Source organism: Lepisosteus oculatus, chromosome 3 (assembly GCF_040954835.1).
Source record: "Lepisosteus oculatus isolate fLepOcu1 chromosome 3, fLepOcu1.hap2, whole genome shotgun sequence".
Classification (NCBI taxonomy): domain Eukaryota; kingdom Metazoa; phylum Chordata; class Actinopteri; order Semionotiformes; family Lepisosteidae; genus Lepisosteus; species Lepisosteus oculatus.
The window spans coordinates 75332279-75348992 of record NC_090698.1 but is presented as its reverse complement, the minus strand read 5'-3'; positions in this window follow the sequence as shown (position 1 = coordinate 75348992).

Genomic DNA, 16714 nt, shown 5'->3' with positions numbered 1-16714 from the left:
AAATCGCAGAAAATTTTTTTTCAGAAACTCCGGGGTGCCTGGAGGTCGCGGTGCACCACGCGACAGTTGTATTCCAAAACTGAGTCACTCAGATCACACGAGCACCCAAGCATGCTTGAAACTCATTCAAATGCAAGTGCTTCTATCTGTTGTCTTGATTGTTTCCCACTCATTCCTTTTGGTTTGGGGAATATGTCAAAATCCCATGCCCAGAGAACTTCAGATAGAGTTCGCGGAAATGCTCAGTGGACAACCCAGGCAGGGTAAGGATCAGCATTTCCACACTACTCAGAGAATTTTTATTTTCAGGGATGGATTTTTAGCCCAATTCAAGTTGAATGAAAGTGGTTTCGTGAAAATCGCAGAAAATTTTTTTTCAGAAACTCCGGGGTGCCTGGAGGTCGCGGTGCACCACGCGACAGTTGTATTCCAAATCCAAGTCATTCAGATCACACGAGCACCCAAGCATGCTTGAAACTCATTCAAATACAAGTGGTTCTATCTGTTGTCTTGATTGTTTCCCACTCATTCCTTTTGGTTTGGGGAATATGTCAAAATCCCATGCCCAGAGAACTTCAGATAGAGTTCACGGAAATGCTCAGTGGACAACCCAGGCAGGGTAAGGATCAGCATTTCCACACTACTCAGAGAATTTTTATTTTCAGGGATGGATTTTTAGCCCAATTCAAGTTGAAGAAAAGTGGTTTCGTGAAAATCGCAGAAATTTTTTTTTCAGAAACTCCGGGGTGCCTGGAGGTCGCGGTGCACCACGCGACAGTTGTATTCCAAATCCAAGTCACTCAGATCACACGAGCACCCAAGCATGCTTGAAACTCATTCAAATACAAGTGGTTCTATCTGTTGTCTTGATTGTTTCCCACTCATTCCTTTTGGTTTGGGGAATATGTCAAAATCCCATGCCCAGAGAACTTCAGATAGAGTTCGCGGAAATGCTCAGTGGACAACCCAGGCAGGGTAAGGATCAGCATTTCCACACTATTCAGAGAATTTTTATTTTCAGGGATGGATTTTTAGCCCAATTCAAGTTGAAGAAAAGTGGTTTCGTGAAAATCGCAGAAAATTTTTTTTCAGAAACTCCGGGGTGCCTGGAGGTCGCGGTGCACCACGCGACAGTTGTATTCCAAAACTGAGTCACTCAGATCACACGAGCACCCAAGCATGCTTGAAACTCATTCAAATGCATTTGCTCTATCTGTTGTCTTGATTGTTTCCCACTCATTCCTTTTGGTTTGGGGTATATGTCAAAATCCCATGCCCAGAGAACTTCAGATAGAGTTCGCGGAAATGCTCAGTGGACAACCCAGGCAGGGTAAGGATCAGCATTTCCACACTACTCAGAGAATTTTTATTTTCAGGGATGGATTTTTAGCCCAATTCAAGTTGAAGAAAAGTGGTTTCGTGAAAATCGCAGAAAATTTTTTTTCAGAAACTCCGGGGTGCCTGGAGGTCGCGGTGCACCACGCGACAGTTGTATTCCAAAACTGAGTCACTCAGATCACACGAGCACCCAAGCATGCTTGAAACTCATTCAAATGCATGTGCTCTATCTGTTGTCTTGATTGTTTCCCACTCATTCCTTTTGGATTGGGGAAAATGTCAAAATCCCATGCCCAGAGAACTTCAGATAGAGTTCGCGGAAATGCTCAGTGGACAACCCAGGCAGGGTAAGGATCAGCATTTCCACACTACTCAGAGAATTTTTATTTTCAGGGATGGATTTTTAGCCCAATTCAAGTTGAAGAAAAGTGGTTTCGTGAAAATCGCAGAAAATTTTTTTTCAGAAACTCCGGGGTGCCTGGAGGTCGCGGTGCACCACGCGACAGTTGTATTCCAAAACTGAGTCACTCAGATCACACGAGCACCCAAGCATGCTTGAAACTCATTCAAATGCAAGTGCTTCTATCTGTTGTCTTGATTGTTTCCCACTCATTCCTTTTGGTTTGGGGAATATGTCAAAATCCCATGCCCAGAGAACTTCAGATAGAGTTCGCGGAAATGCTCAGTGGACAACCCAGGCAGGGTAAGGATCAGCATTTCCACACTACTCAGAGAATTTTTATTTTCAGGGATGGATTTTTAGCCCAATTCAAGTTGAAGAAAAGTGGTTTCGTGAAAATCGCAGAAAATTTTTTTTCAGAAACTCCGGGGTGCCTGGAGGTCGCGGTGCACCACGCGACAGTTGTATTCCAAAACTGAGTCACTCAGATCACACGAGCACCCAAGCATGCTTGAAACTCATTCAAATGCAAGTGCTTCTATCTGTTGTCTTGATTGTTTCCCACTCATTCCTTTTGGTTTGGGGAATATGTCAAAATCCCATGCCCAGAGAACTTCAGATAGAGTTCGCGGAAATGCTCAGTGGACAACCCAGGCAGGGTAAGGATCAGCATTTCCACACTACTCAGAGAATTTTTATTTTCAGGGATGGATTTTTAGCCCAATTCAAGTTGAAGAAAAGTGGTTTCGTGAAAATCGCAGAAAATTTTTTTTCAGAAACTCCGGGGTGCCTGGAGGTCGCGGTGCACCACGCGACAGTTGTATTCCAAAACTGAGTCACTCAGATCACACGAGCACCCAAGCATGCTTGAAACTCATTCAAATGCAAGTGCTTCTATCTGTTGTCTTGATTGTTTCCCACTCATTCCTTTTGGTTTGGGGAATATGTCAAAATCCCATGCCCAGAGAACTTCAGATAGAGTTCGCAGAAATGCTCAGTGGACAACCCAGGCAGGTAAGGATCAGCATTTCCACACAACTCAGAGAATTTTTATTTTCAGGGATGGATTTTTAGCCCAATTCAAGTTGAAGAAAAGTGGTTTCGTGAAAATCGCAGAAAATTTTTTTTCAGAAACTCCGGGGTGCCTGGAGGTCGCGGTGCACCACGCGACAGTTGTATTCCAAAACTGAGTCACTCAGATCACACGAGCACCCAAGCATGCTTGAAACTCATTCAAATGCAAGTGGTTCTATCTGTTGTCTTGATTGTTTCCCACTCATTCCTTTTGGTTTGGGGAATATGTCAAAATCCCATGCCCAGAGAACTTCAGATAGAGTTCGCGGAAATGCTCAGTGGACAACCCAGGCAGGGTAAGGATCAGCATTTCCACACTACTCAGAGAATTTTTATTTTCAGGGATGGATTTTTAGCCCAATTCAAGTTGAAGAAAAGTGGTTTCGTGAAAATCGCAGAAAATTTTTTTTCAGAAACTCCGGGGTGCCTGGAGGTCGCGGTGCACCACGCGACAGTTGTATTCCAAAACTGAGTCACTCAGATCACACGAGCACCCAAGCATGCTTGAAACTCATTCAAATGCAAGTGGTTCTATCTGTTGTCTTGATTGTTTCCCACTCATTCCTTTTGGTTTGGGGAATATGTCAAAATCCCATGCCCAGAGAACTTCAGATAGAGTTCGCAGAAATGCTCAGTGGACAACCCAGGCAGGTAAGGATCAGCATTTCCACACAACTCAGAGAATTTTTATTTTCAGGGATGGATTTTTAGCCCAATTCAAGTTGAAGAAAAGTGGTTTCGTGAAAATCGCAGAAAATTTTTTTTCAGAAACTCCGGGGTGCCTGGAGGTCGCGGTGCACCACGCGACAGTTGTATTCCAAAACTGAGTCACTCAGATCACACGAGCACCCAAGCATGCTTGAAACTCATTCAAATGCAAGTGGTTCTATCTGTTGTCTTGATTGTTTCCCACTCATTCCTTTTGGTTTGGGGAATATGTCAAAATCCCATGCCCAGAGAACTTCAGATAGAGTTCGCGGAAATGCTCAGTGGACAACCCAGGCAGGGTAAGGATCAGCATTTCCACACTACTCAGAGAATTTTTATTTTCAGGGATGGATTTTTAGCCCAATTCAAGTTGAAGAAAAGTGGTTTCGTGAAAATCGCAGAAAATTTTTTTTCAGAAACTCCGGGGTGCCTGGAGGTCGCGGTGCACCACGCGACAGTTGTATTCCAAATCCAAGTCATTCAGATCACACGAGCACCCAAGCATGCTTGAAACTCATTCAAATATAAGTGGTTCTATCTGTTGTCTTGATTGTTTCCCACTCATTCCTTTTGGTTTGGGGAATATGTCAAAATCCCATGCCCAGAGAACTTCAGATAGAGTTCGCGGAAATGCTCAGTGGACAACCCAGGCAGGGTAAGGATCAGCATTTCCACACTACTCAGAGAATTTTTATTTTCAGGGATGGATTTTTAGCCCAATTCAAGTTGAAGAAAAGTGGTTTCGTGAAAATCGCAGAAAATTTTTTTTCAGAAACTCCGGGGTGCCTGGAGGTCGCGGTGCACCACGCGACAGTTGTATTCCAAAACTGAGTCACTCAGATCACACGAGCACCCAAGCATGCTTGAAACTCATTCAAATGCAAGTGCTTCTATCTGTTGTCTTGATTGTTTCCCACTCATTCCTTTTGGTTTGGGGAATATGTCAAAATCCCATGCCCAGAGAACTTCAGATAGAGTTCGCAGAAATGCTCAGTGGACAACCCAGGCAGGTAAGGATCAGCATTTCAACACAACTCAGAGAATTTTTATTTTCAGGGATGGATTTTTAGCCCAATTCAAGTTGAAGAAAAGTGGTTTCGTGAAAATCGCAGAAAATTTTTTTTCAGAAACTCCGGGGTGCCTGGAGGTCGCGGTGCACCACGCGACAGTTGTATTCCAAAACTGAGTCACTCAGATCACACGAGCACCCAAGCATGCTTGAAACTCATTCAAATGCAAGTGGTTCTATCTGTTGTCTTGATTGTTTCCCACTCATTCCTTTTGGTTTGGGGAATATGTCAAAATCCCATGTCCAGAGAACTTCAGATAGAGTTCGCGGAAATGCTCAGTGGACAACCCAGGCAGGGTAAGGATCAGCATTTCCACACTACTCAGAGAATTTTTATTTTCAGGGATGGATTTTTAGCCCAATTCAAGTTGAAGAAAAGTGGTTTCGTGAAAATCGCAGAAAATTTTTTTTCAGAAACTCCGGGGTGCCTGGAGGTCGCGGTGCACCACGCGACAGTTGTATTCCAAAACTGAGTCACTCAGATCACACGAGCACCCAAGCATGCTTGAAACTCATTCAAATGCAAGTGCTTCTATCTGTTGTCTTGATTGTTTCCCACTCATTCCTTTTGGTTTGGGGAATATGTCAAAATCCCATGCCCAGAGAACTTCAGATAGAGTTCGCGGAAATGCTCAGTGGACAACCCAGGCAGGGTAAGGATCAGCATTTCCACACTACTCAGAGAATTTTTATTTTCAGGGATGGATTTTTAGCCCAATTCAAGTTGAAGAAAAGTGGTTTCGTGAAAATCGCAGAAAATTTTTTTTCAGAAACTCCGGGGTGCCTGGAGGTCGCGGTGCACCACGCGACAGTTGTATTCCAAATCCAAGTCATTCAGATCACACGAGCACCCAAGCATGCTTGAAACTCATTCAAATACAAGTGGTTCTATCTGTTGTCTTGATTGTTTCCCACTCATTCCTTTTGGTTTGGGGAATATGTCAAAATCCCATGCCCAGAGAACTTCAGATAGAGTTCACGGAAATGCTCAGTGGACAACCCAGGCAGGGTAAGGATCAGCATTTCCACACTACTCAGAGAATTTTTATTTTCAGGGATGGATTTTTAGCCCAATTCAAGTTGAAGAAAAGTGGTTTCGTGAAAATCGCAGAAATTTTTTTTTCAGAAACTCCGGGGTGCCTGGAGGTCGCGGTGCACCACGCGACAGTTGTATTCCAAATCCAAGTCACTCAGATCACACGAGCACCCAAGCATGCTTGAAACTCATTCAAATACAAGTGGTTCTATCTGTTGTCTTGATTGTTTCCCACTCATTCCTTTTGGTTTGGGGAATATGTCAAAATCCCATGCCCAGAGAACTTCAGATAGAGTTCGCGGAAATGCTCAGTGGACAACCCAGGCAGGGTAAGGATCAGCATTTCCACACTATTCAGAGAATTTTTATTTTCAGGGATGGATTTTTAGCCCAATTCAAGTTGAAGAAAAGTGGTTTCGTGAAAATCGCAGAAAATTTTTTTTCAGAAACTCCGGGGTGCCTGGAGGTCGCGGTGCACCACGCGACAGTTGTATTCCAAAACTGAGTCACTCAGATCACACGAGCACCCAAGCATGCTTGAAACTCATTCAAATGCAAGTGCTTCTATCTGTTGTCTTGATTGTTTCCCACTCATTCCTTTTGGTTTGGGGAATATGTCAAAATCCCATGCCCAGAGAACTTCAGATAGAGTTCGCGGAAATGCTCAGTGGACAACCCAGGCAGGGTAAGGATCAGCATTTCCACACTACTCAGAGAATTTTTATTTTCAGGGATGGATTTTTAGCCCAATTCAAGTTGAAGAAAAGTGGTTTCGTGAAAATCGCAGAAAATTTTTTTTCAGAAACTCCGGGGTGCCTGGAGGTCGCGGTGCACCACGCGACAGTTGTATTCCAAAACTGAGTCACTCAGATCACACGAGCACCCAAGCATGCTTGAAACTCATTCAAATGCAAGTGCTTCTATCTGTTGTCTTGATTGTTTCCCACTCATTCCTTTTGGTTTGGGGAATATGTCAAAATCCCATGCCCAGAGAACTTCAGATAGAGTTCGCGGAAATGCTCAGTGGACAACCCAGGCAGGGTAAGGATCAGCATTTCCACACTACTCAGAGAATTTTTATTTTCAGGGATGGATTTTTAGCCCAATTCAAGTTGAAGAAAAGTGGTTTCGTGAAAATCGCAGAAAATTTTTTTTCAGAAACTCCGGGGTGCCTGGAGGTCGCGGTGCACCACGCGACAGTTGTATTCCAAAACTGAGTCACTCAGATCACACGAGCACCCAAGCATGCTTGAAACTCATTCAAATGCAAGTGCTTCTATCTGTTGTCTTGATTGTTTCCCACTCATTCCTTTTGGTTTGGGGAATATGTCAAAATCCCATGCCCAGAGAACTTCAGATAGAGTTCGCGGAAATGCTCAGTGGACAACCCAGGCAGGGTAAGGATCAGCATTTCCACACCACTCAGAGAATTTTTATTTTCAGGGAAGGATTTTTAGCCCAATTCAAGTTGAAGAAAAGTGGTTTCGTGAAAATCGCAGAAATTTTTTTTTCAGAAACTCCGGGGTGCCTGGAGGTCGCGGTGCACCACGCGACAGTTGTATTCCAAAACTGAGTCACTCAGATCACACGAGCACCCAAGCATGCTTGAAACTCATTCAAATGCAAGTGCTTCTATCTGTTGTCTTGATTGTTTCCCACTCATTCCTTTTGGTTTGGGGAATATGTCAAAATCCCATGCCCAGAGAACTTCAGATAGAGTTCGCGGAAATGCTCAGTGGACAACCCAGGCAGGGTAAGGATCAGCATTTCCACACTACTCAGAGAATTTTTATTTTCAGGGATGGATTTTTAGCCCAATTCAAGTTGAAGAAAAGTGGTTTCGTGAAAATCGCAGAAAATTTTTTTTCAGAAACTCCGGGGTGCCTGGAGGTCGCGGTGCACCACGCGACAGTTGTATTCCAAAACTGAGTCACTCAGATCACACGAGCACCCAAGCATGCTTGAAACTCATTCAAATGCAAGTGCTTCTATCTGTTGTCTTGATTGTTTCCCACTCATTCCTTTTGGTTTGGGGAATATGTCAAAATCCCATGCCCAGAGAACTTCAGATAGAGTTCGCGGAAATGCTCAGTGGACAACCCAGGCAGGGTAAGGATCAGCATTTCCACACTACTCAGAGAATTTTTATTTTCAGGGATGGATTTTTAGCCCAATTCAAGTTGAAGAAAAGTGGTTTCGTGAAAATCGCAGAAAATTTTTTTTCAGAAACTCCGGGGTGCCTGGAGGTCGCGGTGCACCACGCGACAGTTGTATTCCAAAACTGAGTCACTCAGATCACACGAGCACCCAAGCATGCTTGAAACTCATTCAAATGCAAGTGCTTCTATCTGTTGTCTTGATTGTTTCCCACTCATTCCTTTTGGTTTGGGGAATATGTCAAAATCCCATGCCCAGAGAACTTCAGATAGAGTTCGCGGAAATGCTCAGTGGACAACCCAGGCAGGGTAAGGATCAGCATTTCCACACCACTCAGAGAATTTTTATTTTCAGGGATGGATTTTTAGCCCAATTCAAGTTGAAGAAAAGTGGTTTCGTGAAAATCGCAGAAATTTTTTTTTCAGAAACTCCGGGGTGCCTGGAGGTCGCGGTGCACCACGCGACAGTTGTATTCCAAAACTGAGTCACTCAGATCACACGAGCACCCAAGCATGCTTGAAACTCATTCAAATGCAAGTGCTTCTATCTGTTGTCTTGATTGTTTCCCACTCATTCCTTTTGGTTTGGGGAATATGTCAAAATCCCATGCCCAGAGAACTTCAGATAGAGTTCGCGGAAATGCTCAGTGGACAACCCAGGCAGGGTAAGGATCAGCATTTCCACACTACTCAGAGAATTTTTATTTTCAGGGATGGATTTTTAGCCCAATTCAAGTTGAAGAAAAGTGGTTTCGTGAAAATCGCAGAAAATTTTTTTTCAGAAACTCCGGGGTGCCTGGAGGTCGCGGTGCACCACGCGACAGTTGTATTCCAAAACTGAGTCACTCAGATCACACGAGCACCCAAGCATGCTTGAAACTCATTCAAATGCAAGTGCTTCTATCTGTTGTCTTGATTGTTTCCCACTCATTCCTTTTGGTTTGGGGAATATGTCAAAATCCCATGCCCAGAGAACTTCAGATAGAGTTCGCGGAAATGCTCAGTGGACAACCCAGGCAGGGTAAGGATCAGCATTTCCACACTACTCAGAGAATTTTTATTTTCAGGGATGGATTTTTAGCCCAATTCAAGTTGAAGAAAAGTGGTTTCGTGAAAATCGCAGAAAATTTTTTTTCAGAAACTCCGGGGTGCCTGGAGGTCGCGGTGCACCACGCGACAGTTGTATTCCAAAACTGAGTCACTCAGATCACACGAGCACCCAAGCATGCTTGAAACTCATTCAAATGCAAGTGCTTCTATCTGTTGTCTTGATTGTTTCCCACTCATTCCTTTTGGTTTGGGGAATATGTCAAAATCCCATGCCCAGAGAACTTCAGATAGAGTTCGCGGAAATGCTCAGTGGACAACCCAGGCAGGTAAGGATCAGCATTTCCACACTACTCAGAGAATTTTTATTTTCAGGGATGGATTTTTAGCCCAATTCAAGTTGAAGAAAAGTGGTTTCGTGAAAATCGCAGAAAATTTTTTTTCAGAAACTCCGGGGAGCCTGGAGGTCTCGGTGCACCACGCGACAGTTGTATTCCAAAACTGAGTCACTCAGATCACACGAGCACCCAAGCATGCTTGAAACTCATTCAAATGCAAGTGCTTCTATTTGTTGTCTTGATTGTTTCCCACTCATTCCTTTTGGTTTGGGGAATATGTCAAAATCCCATGCCCAGAGAACTTCAGATAGAGTTCGCGGAAATGCTCAGTGGACAACCCAGGCAGGGTAAGGATCAGCATTTCCACACTACTCAGAGAATTTTTATTTTCAGGGATGGATTTTTAGCCCAATTCAAGTTGAAGAAAAGTGGTTTCGTGAAAATCGCAGAAATTTTTTTTCAGAAACTCCGGGGTGCCTGGAGGTCGCAGTGCACCACGCGACAGTTGTATTCCAAAACTGAGTCACTCAGATCACACGAGCACCCAAGCATGCTTGAAACTCATTCAAATGCAAGTGCTTCTATCTGTTGTCTTGATTGTTTCCCACTCATTCCTTTTGGTTTGGGGAATATGTCAAAATCCCATGCCCAGAGAACTTCAGATAGAGTTCGCGGAAATGCTCAGTGGACAACCCAGGCAGGGTAAGGATCAGCATTTCCACACTACTCAGAGAATTTTTATTTTCAGGGATGGATTTTTAGCCCAATTCAAGTTGAAGAAAAGTGGTTTCGTGAAAATCGCAGAAAATTTTTTTTCAGAAACTCCGGGGTGCCTGGAGGTCGCGGTGCACCACGCGACAGTTGTATACCAAAACTGAGTCACTCAGATCACACGAGCACCCAAGCATGCTTGAAACTCATTCAAATGCAAGTGCTTCTATCTGTTGTCTTGATTGTTTCCCACTCATTCCTTTTGGTTTGGGGAATATGTCAAAATCCCATGCCCAGAGAACTTCAGATAGAGTTCGCGGAAATGCTCAGTGGACAACCCAGGCAGGGTAAGGATCAGCATTTCCACACTACTCAGAGAATTTTTATTTTCAGGGATGGATTTTTAGCCCAATTCAAGTTGAAGAAAAGTGGTTTCGTGAAAATCGCAGAAAATTTTTTTTCAGAAACTCCGGGGTGCCTGGAGGTCGCGGTGCACCACGCGACAGTTGTATTCCAAACCTGAGTCACTCAGATCACACGAGCACCCAAGCATGCTTGAAACTCATTCAAATGCAAGTGCTTCTATCTGTTGTCTTGATTGTTTCCCACTCATTCCTTTTGGTTTGGGGAATATGTCAAAATCCCATGCCCAGAGAACTTCAGATAGAGTTCGCGGAAATGCTCAGTGGACAACCCAGGCAGGGTAAGGATCAGCATTTCCACACTACTCAGAGAATTTTTATTTTCAGGGATGGATTTTTAGCCCAATTCAAGTTGAAGAAAAGTGGTTTCGTGAAAATCGCAGAAAATTTTTTTTCAGAAACTCCGGGGTGCCTGGAGGTCGCGGTGCACCACGCGACAGTTGTATTCCAAAACTGAGTCACTCAGATCACACGAGCACCCAAGCATGCTTGAAACTCATTCAAATGCAAGTGCTTCTATCTGTTGTCTTGATTGTTTCCCACTCATTCCTTTTGGTTTGGGGAATATGTCAAAATCCCATGCCCAGAGAACTTCAGATAGAGTTCGCGGAAATGCTCAGTGGACAACCCAGGCAGGGTAAGGATCAGCATTTCCACACTACTCAGAGAATTTTTATTTTCAGGGATGGGTTTTTAGCCCAATTCAAGTTGAAGAAAAGTGGTTTCGTGAAAATCGCAGAAAATTTTTTTTCAGAAACTCCGGGGTGCCTGGAGGTCGCGGTGCACCACGCGACAGTTGTATTCCAAAACTGAGTCACTCAGATCACACGAGCACCCAAGCATGCATGAAACTCATTCAAATGCAAGTGCTTCTATCTGTTGTCTTGATTGTTTCCCACTCATTCCTTTTGGTTTGGGGAATATGTCAAAATCCCATGCCCAGAGAACTTCAGATAGAGTTCGCGGAAATGCTCAGTGGACAACCCAGGCAGGGTAAGGATCAGCATTTCCACACTACTCAGAGAATTTTTATTTTCAGGGATGGATTTTTAGCCCAATTCAAGTTGAAGAAAAGTGGTTTCGTGAAAATCGCAGAAAATTTTTTTTCAGAAACTCCGGGGTGCCTGGAGGTCGCAGTACCACGCGACAGTTGTATTCCAAAACTGAGTCACTCAGATCACACGAGCACCCAAGCATGCTTGAAACTCATTCAAATGCAAGTGCTTCTATCTGTTGTCTTGATTGTTTCCCACTCATTCCTTTTGGTTTGGGGAATATGTCAAAATCCCATGCCCAGAGAACTTCAGATAGAGTTCGCGGAAATGCTCAGTGGACAACCCAGGCAGGGTAAGGATCAGCATTTCCACACTACTCAGAGAATTTTTATTTTCAGGGATGGATTTTTAGCCCAATTCAAGTTGAAGAAAAGTGGTTTCGTGAAAATCGCAGAAATTTTTTTTTCAGAAACTCCGGGGTGCCTGGAGGTCGCAGTACCACGCGACAGTTGTATTCCAAAACTGAGTCACTCAGATCACACGAGCACCCAAGCATGCTTGAAACTCATTCAAATGCAAGTGCTTCTATCTGTTGTCTTGATTGTTTCCCACTCATTCCTTTTGGTTTGGGGAATATGTCAAAATCCCATGCCCAGAGAACTTCAGATAGAGTTCGCGGAAATGCTCAGTGGACAACCCAGGCAGGTAAGGATCAGCATTTCCACACTACTCAGAGAATTTTTATTTTCAGGGATGGATTTTTAGCCCAATTCAAGTTGAAGAAAAGTGGTTTCGTGAAAATCGCAGAAAATTTTTTTTCAAAAACTCCGGGGTGCCTGGAGGTCGCGGTGCACCACGCGACAGTTGTATTCCAAAACTGAGTCAATCAGATCACACGAGCACCCAAGCATGCTTGAAACTCATTCAAATGCAAGTGGTTCTATATGTTGTCTTGATTGTTTCCCACTCATTCCTTTTGGTTTGGGGAATATGTCAAAATCCCATGCCCAGAGAACTTCAGATAGAGTTCGCGGAAATGCTCAGTGGACAACCCAGGCAGGTAAGGATCAGCATTTCCACACTACTCAGAGAATTTTTATTTTCAGGGATGGATTTTTAGCCCAATTCAAGTTGAAGAAAAGTGGTTTCGTGAAAATCGCAGAAAATTTTTTTTCAGAAACTCCGGGGTGCCTGGAGGTCGCGGTGCACCACGCGACAGTTGTATTCCAAAACTGAGTCACTCAGATCACACGAGCACCCAAGCATGCTTGAAACTCATTCAAATGCAAGTGCTTCTATCTGTTGTCTTGATTGTTTCCCACTCATTCCTTTTGGTTTGGGGAATATGTCAAAATCCCATGCCCAGAGAACTTCAGATAGAGTTCGCGGAAATGCTCAGTGGACAACCCAGGCAGGGTAAGGACCAGCATTTCCACAATACTCAGAGAATTTTTATTTTCAGGGATGGATTTTTAGCCCAATTCAAGTTGAAGAAAAGTGGTTTCATGAAAATCGCAGAAAATTTTTTTTCAGAAACTCCGGGGTGCCTGGAGGTCGCGGTGCACCACGCGACAGTTGTATTCCAAATCCAAGTCACTCAGATCACACGAGCACCCAAGCATGCTTGAAACTCATTCAAATGCAAGTGCTTCTATCTGTTGTCTTGATTGTTTCCCACTCATTCCTTTTGGTTTGGGGAATATGTCAAAATCCCATGCCCAGAGAACTTCAGATAGAGTTCGCGGAAATGCTCAGTGGACAACCCAGGCAGGGTAAGGATCAGCATTTCCACACTACTCAGAGAATTTTTATTTTCAGGGATGGATTTTTAGCCCAATTCAAGTTGAAGAAAAGTGGTTTCGTGAAAATCGCAGAAATTTTTTTTTCAGAAACTCCGGGGTGCCTGGAGGTCGCAGTACCACGCGACAGTTGTATTCCAAAACTGAGTCACTCAGATCACACGAGCACCCAAGCATGCTTGAATCTCATTCAAATGCAAGTGCTTCTATCTGTTGTCTTGATTGTTTCCCACTCATTCCTTTTGGTTTGGGGAATATGTCAAAATCCCATGCCCAGAGAACTTCAGATAGAGTTCGCGGAAATGCTCAGTGGACAACCCAGGCAGGGTAAGGATCAGCATTTCCACACTACTCAGAGAATTTTTATTTTCAGGGATGGATTTTTAGCCCAATTCAAGTTGAAGAAAAGTGGTTTCGTGAAAATCGCAGAAAATTTTTTTTCAGAAACTCCGGGGTGCCTGGAGGTCGCGGTGCACCACGCGACAGTTGTATTCCAAAACTGAGTCAATCAGATCACACGAGCACCCAAGCATGCTTGAAACTCATTCAAATGCAAGTGGTTCTATATGTTGTCTTGATTGTTTCCCACTCATTCCTTTTGGTTTGGGGAATATGTCAAAATCCCATGCCCAGAGAACTTCAGATAGAGTTCGCGGAAATGCTCAGTGGACAACCCAGGCAGGTAAGGATCAGCATTTCCACACTACTCAGAGAATTTTTATTTTCAGGGATGGATTTTTAGCCCAATTCAAGTTGAAGAAAAGTGGTTTCGTGAAAATCGCAGAAAATTTTTTTTCAGAAACTCCGGGGTGCCTGGAGGTCGCGGTGCACCACGCGACAGTTGTATTCCAAAACTGAGTCAATCAGATCACACGAGCACCCAAGCATGCTTGAAACTCATTCAAATGCAAGTGGTTCTATACAGATGCAGCCATTCAAAATGGGTGAGGTATTTCGCGGCATACCCCGGTGGGCGTGTCACAGTATCACGCAGTATCACGCGGTATCACGCGTGTCACGTGTGTCACGTGACTAACTATCCGGCGTCGCCTTGTAAAACCGCCAGGGGGAGCTTAACCTCTCATGTACAGCATTTGAGCCTTTAATTTGGAACTGTGTATTACAGCATGTTAATCATCAGTCATTAAAATGTTGGTATATATTATGAAAGCAAGATTGCTCAGTTGGACAGAAGTACACAACCTACCTTTATCAGAAATATTTATGCATCAAAGCCTTTACTGAAGATATTACTAATAGTATTAATAATGGATGACTTTGGACAAGCTGTATACTCAAAGTATAATTTCTTTAGCACATTTGTACAAGCACTTGGAATCTGTCCAAGCCATACTTTGTCAGGCATTTTGTTTTACTTCAACGGGGCATAAAAACTTCCTTGCTTTTAACAGGGCGTTTCATAATTTCTAGCTACGAAAATGATTTAAAATGCGACACCTATCATTCAACTAGAGCTTAAAATATCACAAGGAAAAATACACACCGGTATTCCATTTCTCCCTAAACATTGTAAGCTTCGAAGTCTTTAACTAACGTGAAACCGGAGTCAACAAGCATACTTTTAGAATTTGATTAAAAGGGAATATAATATGGAATCGCATATCTCAATAATTTAATAACGGTATGATTATATCCGTGTACTGCGGCAGAGCTATGTAGGGCTGTTTCGCCTGCCTGATCATGTGAGCTCCCTTGTAGCCTAGTGGTCTAGGTGCGTGACCACCAGCTGGTAGGTTGGGTGTTCGAATCCAGCTGGTACTGGACTTTTCATTTTCATTTTTATTTATTTATTTTTTAATCGCGTAACATAAACATATTACCGTATGCAAACTGTACTGTATACAGTATGTATATGTATATTTAATGTCTTAACTGTGCCCGTTTAATTGAATTTAAAAAACATATTTAACACGAACATTAAGCTGCTTACATCTTCCGCCTGAGAACAGTCACCCGTTGCTACCCAACGCAGAATGGTGATTGGCTGACACCATCTGACACCCCTCTGATTGGAGAAAAAAGACGTGCTGGTGTGCTATACCAGGAAGAGGATTTCTTTCCATTCAAAACGTGTATTTTAAAAGTTTAAGAAGTAAAAACCTTACAGCGTACACAGATTTCTAAACTGATCAGGATCGTTATCTTTGTCTTATGCATAATAATGTTCACCGCTCTGTCCAGCAAATTAATAATAAACTTTATTTTATATAGCGTTTTAAACGAATAAGAAATTAGATTGCTCATAAACCTAATCACTTGCTTTTTCTTTTTATTTAGGCTCAGATTTCAACTATAGATCGTATTATTAATAACCATAATAACAACCAACCAACAAAAACAACCATATAAACATAATGGTGGTGCTGGACCTTCCAGTTTTATTTATTTATTTTTTAATCGCGTAACATAAACATATTACCGTATGCAAACTGTACTGTATACAATCTTAACTGTGCCCGTTTAAGTATTGAATATTCATATCTAATTTTACCACTGAAGGGAAATCTTAACATAAACATACAGTATATGGCTGGTCTCGGTACTTTAAAGAAAAAAATACGCACCAGTATTCCATTTCTCCCTAAACATTGTAAGCTTCGAATGAAACCACTAAATAAAGACATAAATATAGAAATCTTAAGATTTGTTTTATTTAATGTTGGTAGCAGGATGAACTGTCAGAGTGTATATTTTGTCGCAAAGTTGCTACAAGATGTTAACAGTGAAAAAGGTATTTAGAAATGAGTTATTTCAAGATGAAAAAGAAAACATACACGAAACATGGTTTCATTACGACCAGAATCGTTCTTGAGATATTTTTAACTTGATTTACAGTATTTGAGAGGTATGTCTTAACACCGATACTACAGTGCTTAAGTACTGCTCACGTATATGTTTCTAGGTTTATATTATGCATTTCATACGGTCAAATTACTTTTGAGCAACTAATAAGAAGCGCGAAACGGTATGCGTTTTACTTTCGTTTTGTGCTGGGACCCGTGGATTGATTAGAGATATCAAGTACATACAAGTCATTTTTTAAATGTTGTAGTTCGTCTTGAAAAAATGTTACGAGTACATCATCTATCAACAATTACACAGGTTCTGTTTCCATATTGCGGATTTTGGTTAGGTACAGTATTATCAAATCCACTGGCGCTGTGTGTTACTTTACTGAGTCCCAATCTGTGATTGAAACCTGTAAAACCGGTTTAATTCGTCACAGCCAGCACTCTTCAGGTGTGAGGGTCTTCTGAATGAAATGCTAAAATGTTTGTGTATATTCTAATGGTAGTGGGGGCAGGGTGTGTGGGAACAGGTTTGTTCTTCACACCTGAAACATTTTCTCTGAAAGGATTTTCTTCGAAGTTTAACCGATCTTGTTACAGCATGTTACAGTTTACTATTATTAACCATATTCATTTTAAGTGCTTAATGTAAAATCTTGTAAAAATATATTTTCATTGTTCAAATATACATTAATATACATTAAGTCTGACTATCATATAATAAGTTAAATACAAAACTAAAGAAAAAATAGGGTTAAATATAATTCAAAATATTTTGCTAACAATGTTAACTGTTTATGAATAATAAAAT